Source organism: Silurus aristotelis (genome assembly GCF_946808225.1).
Source record: "Silurus aristotelis genome assembly, chromosome: 14".
In the NCBI taxonomy this organism is placed as follows: domain Eukaryota; kingdom Metazoa; phylum Chordata; class Actinopteri; order Siluriformes; family Siluridae; genus Silurus; species Silurus aristotelis.
In genome coordinates, this window is record NC_139587.1 from 6,582,365 (window position 1) to 6,594,581 (window position 12,217).

At 35.1% G+C, this 12,217-nt stretch overlaps 1 long non-coding RNA gene across 1 annotated transcript in view; it reads right to left on the reverse strand.

The window, feature by feature from the left end:
• Positions 1-2,110: 2,110 nt before the first annotated feature.
• The window catches only part of LOC310737282, a 243,502-nt gene continuing 233,395 nt past the window's right edge, over positions 2,111-12,217 (reverse strand). The window contains exon 4 of the long non-coding RNA XR_014536793.1: positions 2,111-2,223. This is a non-coding gene — a long non-coding RNA (uncharacterized lncRNA). The remainder of the gene's footprint in view (positions 2,224-12,217) is intronic.

Genomic DNA, 12,217 nt, shown 5'->3' on the forward strand with positions numbered 1-12,217 from the left:
ATTTTACTTTTTTACAAACAAGTGCTTTTTACCTTGTTTTAAAAAAACAAGGTCATAGCCAGGATAAGCACAAATAAAGTAAACAAATTTAAAACAGAATTCAATAGCAAGGTTGTATAACAAGGCAAGGTCGCAATAGCAAAATATCAGAAGTATCGACAAGTAAGAGCTTCTAGGCAAAGGCATAAACACACCAAGGCAAAGCAAGGTCAAACACAGAATCTATGAAACATGATTCAAAATTCGCATGATTGACAGGCAAACTATAGGGTTCAGCTCCGGTCACCTATAGTGGGTACAAACTGAAGTGCATGGTTTGGGCAGGGATGAAACATGGTGCAGTCTTGTATTGTGGAATTAAGACACGTTAATGACACGTCATGTGATATAGAATTGATTTGTTTGTTGAGAACTTCACAAAAGCCAAGGTAATGTGGACTTTGTGTCGACGTTCAGTGTCAACAAGGTGAAGATGGGTTCTTTTAGAGTCTGGTTCCTCTCAGATTTTTCCTCATACCATCTCAGGAGATTTTACTTTCCAATGTCAGGGAAAAAACTTTTATAAATATATAAATTTAGAGACTAATATATACATTTAAAATGTATATTTGTAATGTATTTCTGTAAAGCTACTTTGGGACAATGTCCATTGTTAAAATGTTATTGTTGATATCGGTCACACAGGCAGGCAACTAACTTTTTTACCTTTCAAGTACCCTCTGGAGACAAAAGTGTTCATCATAGGTGTGTTAGCTCTGTTGTTGTAATGGTTGACTTCTGATTGAAAAGTTATATGTTCAAATCTCAGCATGGTAAGGTGCCACTGCTATTCCTCAGTTGTATAAATTGGAGAAGGTTATGTTGGATAAGGGTGTCTGTCAAATGCCGTAAATGTAAATGTGTTCAATGCATTCAATCTAACTGTTGGTAAATAATACATTGCCTAAACTATGGAAAAAGTGCACCCAAATACAAACTCAAATGAGGTCAGGACAACATGTACAGAGGGGTTTGGGCATATTGTCATGTTGGTTGTTGTGAGATTAGATTTGAGCTTCTTTGTTTGGCTGTTGTATTGGAAATGGTATGCTGAGGACAGATTTTACAAAGATATTGAGTCTCATACAAAAACCTTGCCATACCCTTTGAGGTGAACTTGACTCAGAGACTATGTCCCTTAATCTAGATCCTAGACCTCAAGGAACAGGATATGGTTTTGAGTGCTGTGGATATCTTGAGCAGAGTAACAAGGCTTAAGGATAATAGATTGGTAAATTGCAATAGGTTGGTGTGACCCTGTGAATTGGGTAGATGAGTAATAAAGTCGATAACCGTATGAGACCAGGGTCCTCGTGGAATGGGAAGAAATTTCATCAAACCAGTGGATAACTGATAGGAGTGTTTGTGTTGGAGCACAGCAGAGCAAGCTTTGACCTACCTTTCAGTGACTTGATAGAACTTCTTTTCCCTCAGTGTTTGGGCTCAAGTGATGCCTGAGTGACCTGAATTAAATGATTTGTGTACACAATTTATATCCTCTACTTGCATTATTTGAGGTATATAGACATAGATAGTCAGGAACTGTGACATCTGAGGCATGCAGAATGTCCAGAATATTTCCAAAAAGCTTGACAGTGCTTTCTACCTTGACATTCATTTTATTTTTTCAACATTTACGTGCCTAGGACATGCAAGGTATATAAAAATACTGTAAGTGTATGTTATAGAGCAGACATGCAGGATGTTTTCCTGAGCAAGAGCCTCAGCAATATATTCTTCCATGGCTTTGGTCTCTTGAACTAAGAGAGAATATGCTTATCTTCTAGGGGAGTAGTGCTTTCCAACAGCTCAAAGGAGTAGGCCCAGGGGTGATGTGGTGGCAACTTGGATGCTTCAGCTTTGCTGAAAACACCTGTCAGATCCATGTAAGGCCCTGGGATTTCCACCTTCTTCTGGCTAGGGGTAGAATGATTTAGGCGAGACAAATAGCTTTTTTAAACCAGCAAGCGGCTCTTTATTACAAAGATTTACCTTTCGTCCAGGAACGGACAGGGCCATGGGTAGATAACCAGGGTGAACCAAGGACAATTGGAGTGTGTAGAGATTTACCGATCATAAAAGTCTTTTTGCATGCAAAATGTCAGTGTGCATCTGGATAGAAACAGAGTCTCACTGCTCCTCTTCCAAATGGGGTGCTGTATACTGTTATGATGTTCAAAGCACCTGTCAGAGGGATAAGAGAGTGATATATGTCAGACACTGCTTTGTCGAGGAAATGTCCTGCCATGCCAGAATCAACAAGGACATAGACAAAATAAGATTCAGAGGTCCAAAACAAAACCGCTTGGGAAATACATCTGCTTTTGTTGTGTCATTTTAAATATCAACTCTGTCCAAACCAATGCTATCTATCCAGAGGTCAGTTGAGGGACTTCATTACGAAAATGTGGTTAGTTAGAAGCCTTGGTTGGACACAGAAATTTGCTTATTTTTTATTCTGAGGGAACACAAGGTGCCAAAGATTTCCTTTTAAAATTTTCATAGCAAACACAGAGGCTTGAGCATTTGCAAAATTCTTTCTCTTGTTTTTAGTGGTTTGGACCACTTCCATGATAGCTCAGTCCATATTTGTATGTAAATGCAAAATGCAAGAGTTGTTTACCAACAACCTACCTCTTTATTGTACTAATAAACAAACTAGTCGCCTAATTTTAATTATTTTAATACTGGAGGGATGCGGTAACTCAGTTTGCAAAGTGCTGTACTTCTGTTCAGAAAATTGAGACACGTCACAAACGCAAACACAAAATACTGTAATTATTAACTTTCTGACTTGGCAGTTACTAATGAATGAATGAATAAATACTATAAATGCATAATTCACTTCATTCAAACTTGATTGTTCTATGTCCCAAAAATCTTTTTGCAATTTGACTGCTCACTTGCACAAAAGAACTTTAAAAATGTTTATCCATGATTGTGTCTTTTGCTCATGCTATATAAACATGAAAAAACGAAATGCATATGTAGCTACAAACTTTTACACATCAGTAAGTATTGCCCAAGATCGAGGTTTAATAAAAATTTTATAATAAATAATAATTTAGGGCCCAAGCAGTCCAACCAGAAGCTTCAACTGGTGTTGTTGAATACAGGTATTAATTCAATTAGAACTTTCCTTATCATTCAAGCAACCATTAATGGCAAATAATCAGATTATAGAGCTGATGGCAATTAAAATCCAATAACTAACAAGATGATGTGCCCTTCATGGTTCATTTGAAAATAGCAACAGTGTTCAATATGAATTCGATATGGCAGGTAGCAAGTTTGTTGCTATATGAGACACTGCCACATGCTGGGAATTTGGCAGTATGGTTATATTTGATTCACCATTTGGCCTTAAGATGACAGTACAGCATTTATTTTGGTACTTTTTTCTGGCTTTTCTGCTACATAATGGGAAAATGCTTGCATACAAAATACTGTCGATCGTTAATTATCTACAGTAGGTAATAAACACATTTTTCTACTTGGTTAATAGCATAAAGAAAAAGCTGACATGCTCAGTAGACCCATTTTTGACAAACAAGTAATCACAGTTTAAATCAACAACTGCGCTGTTACCGGAATAGTTTTATGAGTTCATGGAAAGATGCATAAAAAAAAGAGCTGATAAAAAATAATCAGAGAGATGCCAGCACACATAATTGGTACATCATAATATATTTTAAAAATCTATTCCTATTCACCGCAGAACAAAAACAAAGTTTAAACAGTTAAAATTTGTAATTCAATTATAAAAAAATATAAAAATCTGCTCACGTAATTTGCACACCTACACTGTCAGTAACTTAAACAGAATGCAAATCACCAATTACTAAAGCACCAGTGGTGTTTTTGTGTTGTTGTGTTTAGTTTGACAAACTTGGGTTCCTTTTTTATTTATTTGTTTGTTCGAATTAAATGAACCGAATTTGATACCTAACCTAAATGAAACTGTAAGATCAAAATACAATCAAAGACAGGAAATGCCACTGATTTGATAAAATAAAAGGTCCTTCAAGCCTCATAAAACTCAAAAAAATCTTCTAAAGTTGCAGGCTGGACAGCAACCAAAATGTCTGCCATGCCTTTGGCCCTTGGAAAGAATGTCTGGCATGGTGACATCCTTGTGTCTTGTCACTCACTGGACAAAATTCACAAGAAGATTTGCCATGCAAGGCCACACACATGATTGATAGCTGTCAGTCAATAAATAGCATTTGGCAGATAGTATGGGATCAAACTAAAACATCTCTCGGACATTTTTATGATGACATGTCTCATTCCACAGGGACCTTGTTGTGTCAGATCAAATTTCAACTCTGTCCAATAGAATGTTTTCTATCCAGAGGGCTGTTGGGGGACTTTACTGAAAAAATTTAGTGAGACTGATTAATTCTTGATTTTTATGTTCCTACATAATAATTAACTTATTTTAATATTATTGTCTTTATAGCTACAATTTACAAGAGCTTTTAAATTTGATGAGAAATACAAACATTAATCTGTGTTATTGTTGATACATTTCTAGAAGGATTGTTGATTAGCTGCTTTTTCTAGACAGAGTAAGGAATAATTTTAAACACTTGATAGATTAAAACTTTGGCATATGTAGTTGATGGAAAACATTTAACTTTCATGCAGTAAACATTTACCACAGGCCACAGAAGGGTTACTTTTGTTATGTTATTTTTATTATAACAGCAAATGTATGGAATTGACCTTGGTTTGCAGGCTCATGGAATTAGTACCTTTCCAAACACTACACCAGATAAATATCTGGACATACTAGACTAAATTTATATTTTTCAATGCCTTGATATTAGTTTCTAAGACAAATGGTTTTACTTTATAGTGAAGTTAAAGCCACCTGAGTGCAATTTCTTATGAAACTGCTTGTCATGATGCCAAAATGTTATCCATTAAAATGAAAATAAATAAATGAATAATTATTGGGCAATGTATTATTTTATGTTTTATTAAATAGTGTTAATTTCATTGTAAAAATTTTGAATTTATGCATGCGGCTTCCAAGTTCTGAAAATATGGTGAGATGCTATAGAGGTACTGGCATGTTAATAGTGCTCCGTCCGTCCGTCCGTCCGTCCGGCCGTCCGGTCTGTCTGTCTGTCTGTCTGTCTGTCTGTCTGTCTGTCTGTCTGTCTGTCTGTCTGTCTGTCTGTCTGTCTGTCTATCTATCTATCTATCTATCTATCTATCTATCTATCTATCTATCTATCTATCTATCTATCTATCTATCTATCCATTGCACAAGTCATCCTTAACTTTCAGTGCCAGTTAAACAAAGTTCTAGCAAAATCTCAGTTTTTGCTCAGAGTTCTGAATTTCAATCGTATATTGACGTTGTATTGCACAAGGTTTGTGAAAGACAATAAATTTGAACCTGAGTAGGAGGAATATTTTCCATTACGAAATGAAAGATTATGCATCAGTCTGTCATGCTGACAAACAAACACATTTCCCTGCAATCTAATTTGTTAAAAAAATCTTATCTCTATAATCCTTTGTCTACAGTATTTCCAAGTCAAAAAAACACAAAGACTGAAACGCACACCAAACATTATTTTATTTAGAAATAATACACAGTAAATTGGATCAGTTTGTGGTTATATTGCTTGCTATTGTTCAGCTGCATAGTGGGTACAGACAATAGTTGATCCACAGCTCTATCTTACTTTGGTAAAACTGCTGAAATGCTTTGATCCCCTTCTATAATCTGATTTAATTGCCGGTTTAGGGACGGAAATTGTATTAGATTCTGCTGAAATATTTTAGACGACTCCTACGCTTCCTGGTAAGGAGACTCGGTATGAACGCTAGCACTTCAGGAAGCCAGTTCACACAGCACATATGGGAGCTCAGGCTGCTAGGTATTGGACTGCAAATCCTGCCAATATGACAAATCCATAGTACTCCATTTCCATCGCTCCGTTAAGCTGCTCAATTAAGTGTGCCATATGATGATGAGATTTCAGAGGTTTCAAAAAGTTTCTGTTGTCCAAAAAACAATATCTAATGGGAACATAATCACCTCCACTTTCAATAGTTCCTCATACGTCTAGCTATATTATATGGACTGTTTATGGAGCAGATCATATGGGAGAGATGTAAATATAGAATTCTGTGCCCTGAGGGAGCCATAGAGGGACCCTCGGGGGAGAACTTTAAGGTTCAATGACACAAATACACCTGAAACTCATTAAATTATATGTTCTATAACTAAAAGGTACATTACTTAGACGTAACTCATGATGTTTAATGTGAGTTTCTTGCAATATGGGTGTTTTTTTGTGGAGCTACCATTTCCTTTAGAGAAATCTAAGTGCTTAATTTTTTTCAATGTTTATTGTCATTAGCTACAGAATAAACAGTGGCATAGCATGTGGTAATAAAAAAATAATTAATGACTGAGTGGTGGAGTTTCTGTTAACTGATGTTAATTATATTAAATTAACAGCACATCACAAAGTATTTATATTTTTTTATACAAGTGCATTTTCCTTTTTATTTTATTAAAGCTACACTGATTATGGTGGGACTTCCAAAAACTGAAAAGAACAGAAAGCACAAAGACTCAGGCAGACTGTTGATCAAAAGCACTGTCACTGAAGACATCTATAAATATCAAAGAAATGTCCCCATTTTATAAATGTTGACATTTCATTGATTACACTATTCTCCTCCTAGATATTTTATTTATTTAATTACTTATTCTTATACATCATGTCTACCATTCAAACTGGCTTGTGCCCCCCTAATGGCTGGGTTCAAGTCCAAGGTGATAAGCTCTCAAAATAAGAAATAGTACAAGCAGATCTTGTTAGTGCGGTAGCCGAACTAAACACATTAACAAATCGGAAAACAAATGAACAAATTAGAAAACACTAACAAATCCGAAAACAAAATAACAAATGCAAAAACCAATTAACAAACAAAACAAAAACATCATTCACGATCATTGGAGGAGACACCTGTCATTCAAAATATACAGGAAGTATGAAAACTTATAACTTTGTTTCTTGTACATTTGTAAAGTTCTTTGTTTACTTTAAACTATTTTTTATTTCGAATCAGTGCACCTTTAAATATATAACAGAAGTAAACATAAACAGGAAGTACAACAGTTTCTCTTTGCTTGCTTATCTTGAATGACAGGTACGTGTTTCATTTGCAAACCATACCTACCTTTTCCGGTTTGTCTGAACGAAACGGAACGTTTTCTGTTGCACAAAAAAAACACTAAAACAAATCTTAAAACACAACGACAATTCAGACAAACTGGATAAGGTCGGTATAATTTGCGAATGGAACAGTTACCTATCATTGGACAAGACACCTGTCATTCAAGATATACAGGAATATACAGGAAGTACAACAGGCTTATACCTTTCATTTTTTTTTTATAATTTTACACATGTACAAGAAACAAAGTTATAAGATTTCATACTTCCTGTATATCTTGAATGACAGGTGTCTCGTCCAATGATCGGTAAGTGTTCCATTCACAAACTTTGTCTGTATTTCGCTGTGTTTTCAGATTTGTTATTAGGGCCTAAAGCACTGAATTCATGTGATTGACATCAAACATGGTGAACATGATGCCGAGACATTGGACTTGCTAAATTGCGAAGGGATTTTTGATATCTCGAACGGTGCTGCCATGGCGAGGCGACAAATTTATGGCGAATTCAGAGAAACAGGAAGTGTCTAATATCTAAAGCAAAAAATTTTCTTATTGGGATGACCCGCGGTGTGTATGTTCGGCCAAGGATTCCGATCGCATCGATGTGCCTATTGTGAATCTCGGACATAGCGCCACCAACAGGCGCCAGGAAGTGTGTCAGTCACAAAAGGTGGATTTTTTGACAGGTGCATGTGGTGAACTTTTAAATACTCCTCCTAGGATATTCATGCAATTGACACCAAAAGTGGTCAACATGATGCCGAGACATTGTAGATGATAAATAGATTTTTTATATATCGAACGCTGTTCCCATGGCAACGCGTCAAACTTTACTTTCATTTTCAGGCGTATTTAAGCTCTTGGCATGCACTTTGGGTGCCTTAACATGTTATTTTGTTTTCGGATTTGTTATTTTGTTTTCGGATTTGTTAGTGTTTTCTGATTTGTTCATTTGGTTTTCGATTTGGTAATGTGTTTTGCACTTTTCTGCCACCGTATATTAGAGCATTCATCCAAGGAAAATAATCGACACTTTCATCCAATCAAATTCAACAATCCTTCAGAGCCGTGGTATATACACTTCTTCAAGTATCATCAAGTATTTTTCACTGACGATTGATTCAACTATTGCGGCTAAAAATGCCTTAAAGACAAGGCTATAGAAGTAGTCCACTGTCATGCTTGCGGGTAAACTGAGGTTGTAAACATAAGAAAAAGCAATTTCGCATGAACTAGTTATCAAGATGGACACCAAAGCAGCTAAAAGGTGGGAAAATGCGGGAAACAGGAGAACAGCCACCTAATAATTAACTGCTAAATGTTATCTCCTTTTTATATGTTTTCCCTTGCTGTATAACAAGGCATGCATTTGTTTTGTGGAGATTATCATCAGTGCAAGGAAACATGAAATTAATCTTTTCCTTGTAATCTCAGTTTATTATGTGGCATGACGCAAGTGTAAACAGGCCTATTCAGATTCACTCATGAGGAACATAATGAGCATAGTAATGCAAACTTTTCTTACCAGCTCTTTCTTTATCGCAACCCCACTGACCTATGTTTTGTTCTATAGATGAATAATTGGAATAAATACCTGCCTCCCATTCTACAGCTCTCAGTGCATCATCCGGTAAATTACTGATCACTATCTTTTCATTAGACATCAGCTTACATGGAAAACATCATTTGTTCTGTTCATAATTTTTTTTTTTTCCTTCCTTCCCAATATACACCCAAGATCCAACATCAACTCCATTTTTTATACTTTTTAAGAAGGCTATGATTTCAAGAAGAAATTCCTGATTTAATTGGTAGACCGGGAAATGATCAGACACCGAAATCTGATGCCACATGATAATATGTAACATAAGTCTTTGTATTTTTGTTGCACTAATAAACCCTGATGGTTATCTGTACTTTTGTGAAGATTAATGAAAGCCATCAAAGCAAAGCAGACTGCAAACAGTGCGCAGTAAAAAACATTCAGAGGAGCTACGACCTGTAATGTAAATCACATGATAAACCATTTTGTGAAGTTTTAACTGTATCTGTAATAGACTGCATGCAGGCAGAAACCTAAGAAGCAGCGAAATATTAGCAAGCGTCAAAAACGAAATCTTAGATAAAGGTATTCATGGGCGTGAAGCAGCCAGGCAAGTGTACAGAGGAAGTAGTGCATGTGACCACTTTAACTGTCACTGAGCATTGAGCTTTTAGGGTCTATACTCTGCACTAGAGGTTGACCGATAGTGGTTTTTACCAGAGGTGGCAAAAGTGCACACATCCTTCACTCAAGTAGACGTACAGACACTTATGTTTTAAAGGACTCTGGTAAAAGGTAAAGTACTGACTACACTTTTTCACTCAAGTTAAAGTAAAGAAGTTTGGGCTCTTACATTTACTTCAATAAAAATGTGCCATTACTACTACCTGTTTTAGTGTCATGCTGGTAACTTGACCTCAAATCATATTAATATCAGAGCTGTCAATCGCTAATCATATTTAATCGAGATTAATCACATCTTAATCGCACAATTTTATCTGTTCTAAATGTTCCATACAATTATACTTTTGAAGTTTTCCATTAACATGGCCATGGAGAAATATGTATGCTAATGTATGTTTCTTATAAGTGAATCCACAGTCCACATAGAACATAAGTGGAAAATATTCTTGCAAATGTTTTAAAGTAATTATGGTGCTTTACATTTGTAAATCATCAGGACACCAAATAGAACTTTTGCTATGTTTTCACACGGATGTTTAATGAGGTGATACCGGTACCACTTCTAACTTTTATACGAATTACATATTCAGAAAATCTTTTTTATCTGTTTATTCCAAAGTATACATTTTAAGTTGAAGTAAATACATATATTTATGATGTCCGTGAGGCAAATATTTATTAAGATCCAGGTTGTTTATGTGTCTGTGAAAAGAGATGACGGAGACGGCAGAGAGCGCCCCCCTGTTCGTTTTCTTGGTTTTAAAAAAGCACAGCATTTTGTTGTTATTATTAGTGTATAAAAACAAAAGTAGACACTTTACAGATTCAAATGCCTTTTCAGTTCCTTTCAGCATTATGATGGAAAAAATGCCACGAAACGCACCGGCAAGTTTGTCAACCCGAGCAAGCAAAATTGTGTGTTGCATTGAAGGTTTTAATTTTGCCTCCTTTATATATATTTATTGATATTTTTGATAAAAAATGTCAAACAGAATTGTTTGCTGAATTTTTCATGCATTAATAAAATTGGTGCTTTAAAATGAATTCGTCAGTGCGTTATTAACGTGTTAATTTTGACAGCCCTAATTAATATATTATTTCAAACATAATTACAAAATTTGTTACCTAATAAATTTATCCAGGCTGAACATCCACTATATAGAACACAAGCAGAGAAAAGATGATGATGATCAGGTGATCAGGAATGTCTCCGTTCTAAGTCATGTTTACATCACGGACTCTTTCTGTCTCATCCACATCAACCCCATACTTCTTGTTGCCATCTGTCTTGCTCATTGTAACTTTCGTAAACTAGCCTTCATCTTTGGTGTGTGTAAGCAAGTTAATAAAACACCAGTGGTACATTGAAAAAGCTGCACGAAGACAGGAAATAGGTTGATGGACTAAAAATGGCACACGGTAAAGAAAGAAAATTGACATTTCAACAAATAGATTAAGTAACAAGCCTAGTTTAAAAATGTATATACAGATATTTGTGTAAAAAATTTAATAAGTTAAAGTAAAAAGTCTTAAAAATAAATAGTAAAGTAAAATACTGATACCAGAAAAATCCTCTTAAGAACAGTAACAAACTATTTGTACTTCCTTACTTCCCATCTTTGTTTTTTTTTTTTTTTTGATAGCTAGGCTGAAATGGACTTGCTGATATCAATTAATCAATCAGTTTTTAAAATGGATACTGTATTAAAAAATATATAAATAAATAACATTTGATGTAAACTAGTACTGAATTTTATTACAAAAATATTTAAAAATACTGAATCATGAAAATGTGCTAAATGAAATAAATGAATAAATAATTCAATAATAAGTTATATGAATAGATTAATTAAATAAATATATATAAATGTATAAATAATAAATAAAAAAATATTTTAAATGCAAAAAACAAACAGCACTGTGATTCACCTACTGGGACGCTAGCCGGAAAAACTATCAGTATGAATTTTGCAGACAGCAGATTAATTTGCAATCAATCATCAGTGCAAAACTGATGAATTAACAATCTCTTCTCTGCACAGGAGAAAAGGAAAAAATTCTAATAAGGGCTATATGGACTTGCACATAAAGTTCCCTACAAGGATTCCGTTGCTAGCGGCATAAGGCAGGAAGCAAGAAAGTGTGAAATTCATAGTCTACAGACAATTCTAGGTGAATTAAAAAAATATTAGAACTTAGTATATCGTTTTTGATCTGTTACATTATAATGCTAAAACTATGTGGACACCTATACATAAGACTCTTGTAAAAAGAACAATTCACACTAAAATATACAGTATTCAAATGTTTAATACAAAATTGTGGATTCAATATTTTCCTTAACCAGAAATAAAGGGTCGAACCCAAAAGTATTCCATCATGACAATGCCCTGTAAACAAAGTGAGGCCCATGCAGACCAGTGGTGTTAATTTTCAGCAGTGCCTGAAGTGCTTTTGTATCTGAATGGGCAGAAATCCCTAAAGTCACACTCCAGGATCTAGTAGAAAGCCTTGTTAGATGAGTGTATATTATTATTACTACAATTAGGGACTAAATCTGGAAAGGCACGTACAACCAAGCTCATACAGTAAGCATATTGTATAGATGTTGTCCTTGTTCTACAAGTGGTCTACAATGGTTCAGTTTGATGTATCACACTTTTATCAGCTTCAAATTGTTGCCCAGCTCCAAATTGCTGTGCAGCTTGGACCCAATTTTCAGTTTGAGAGACAATGAAAAG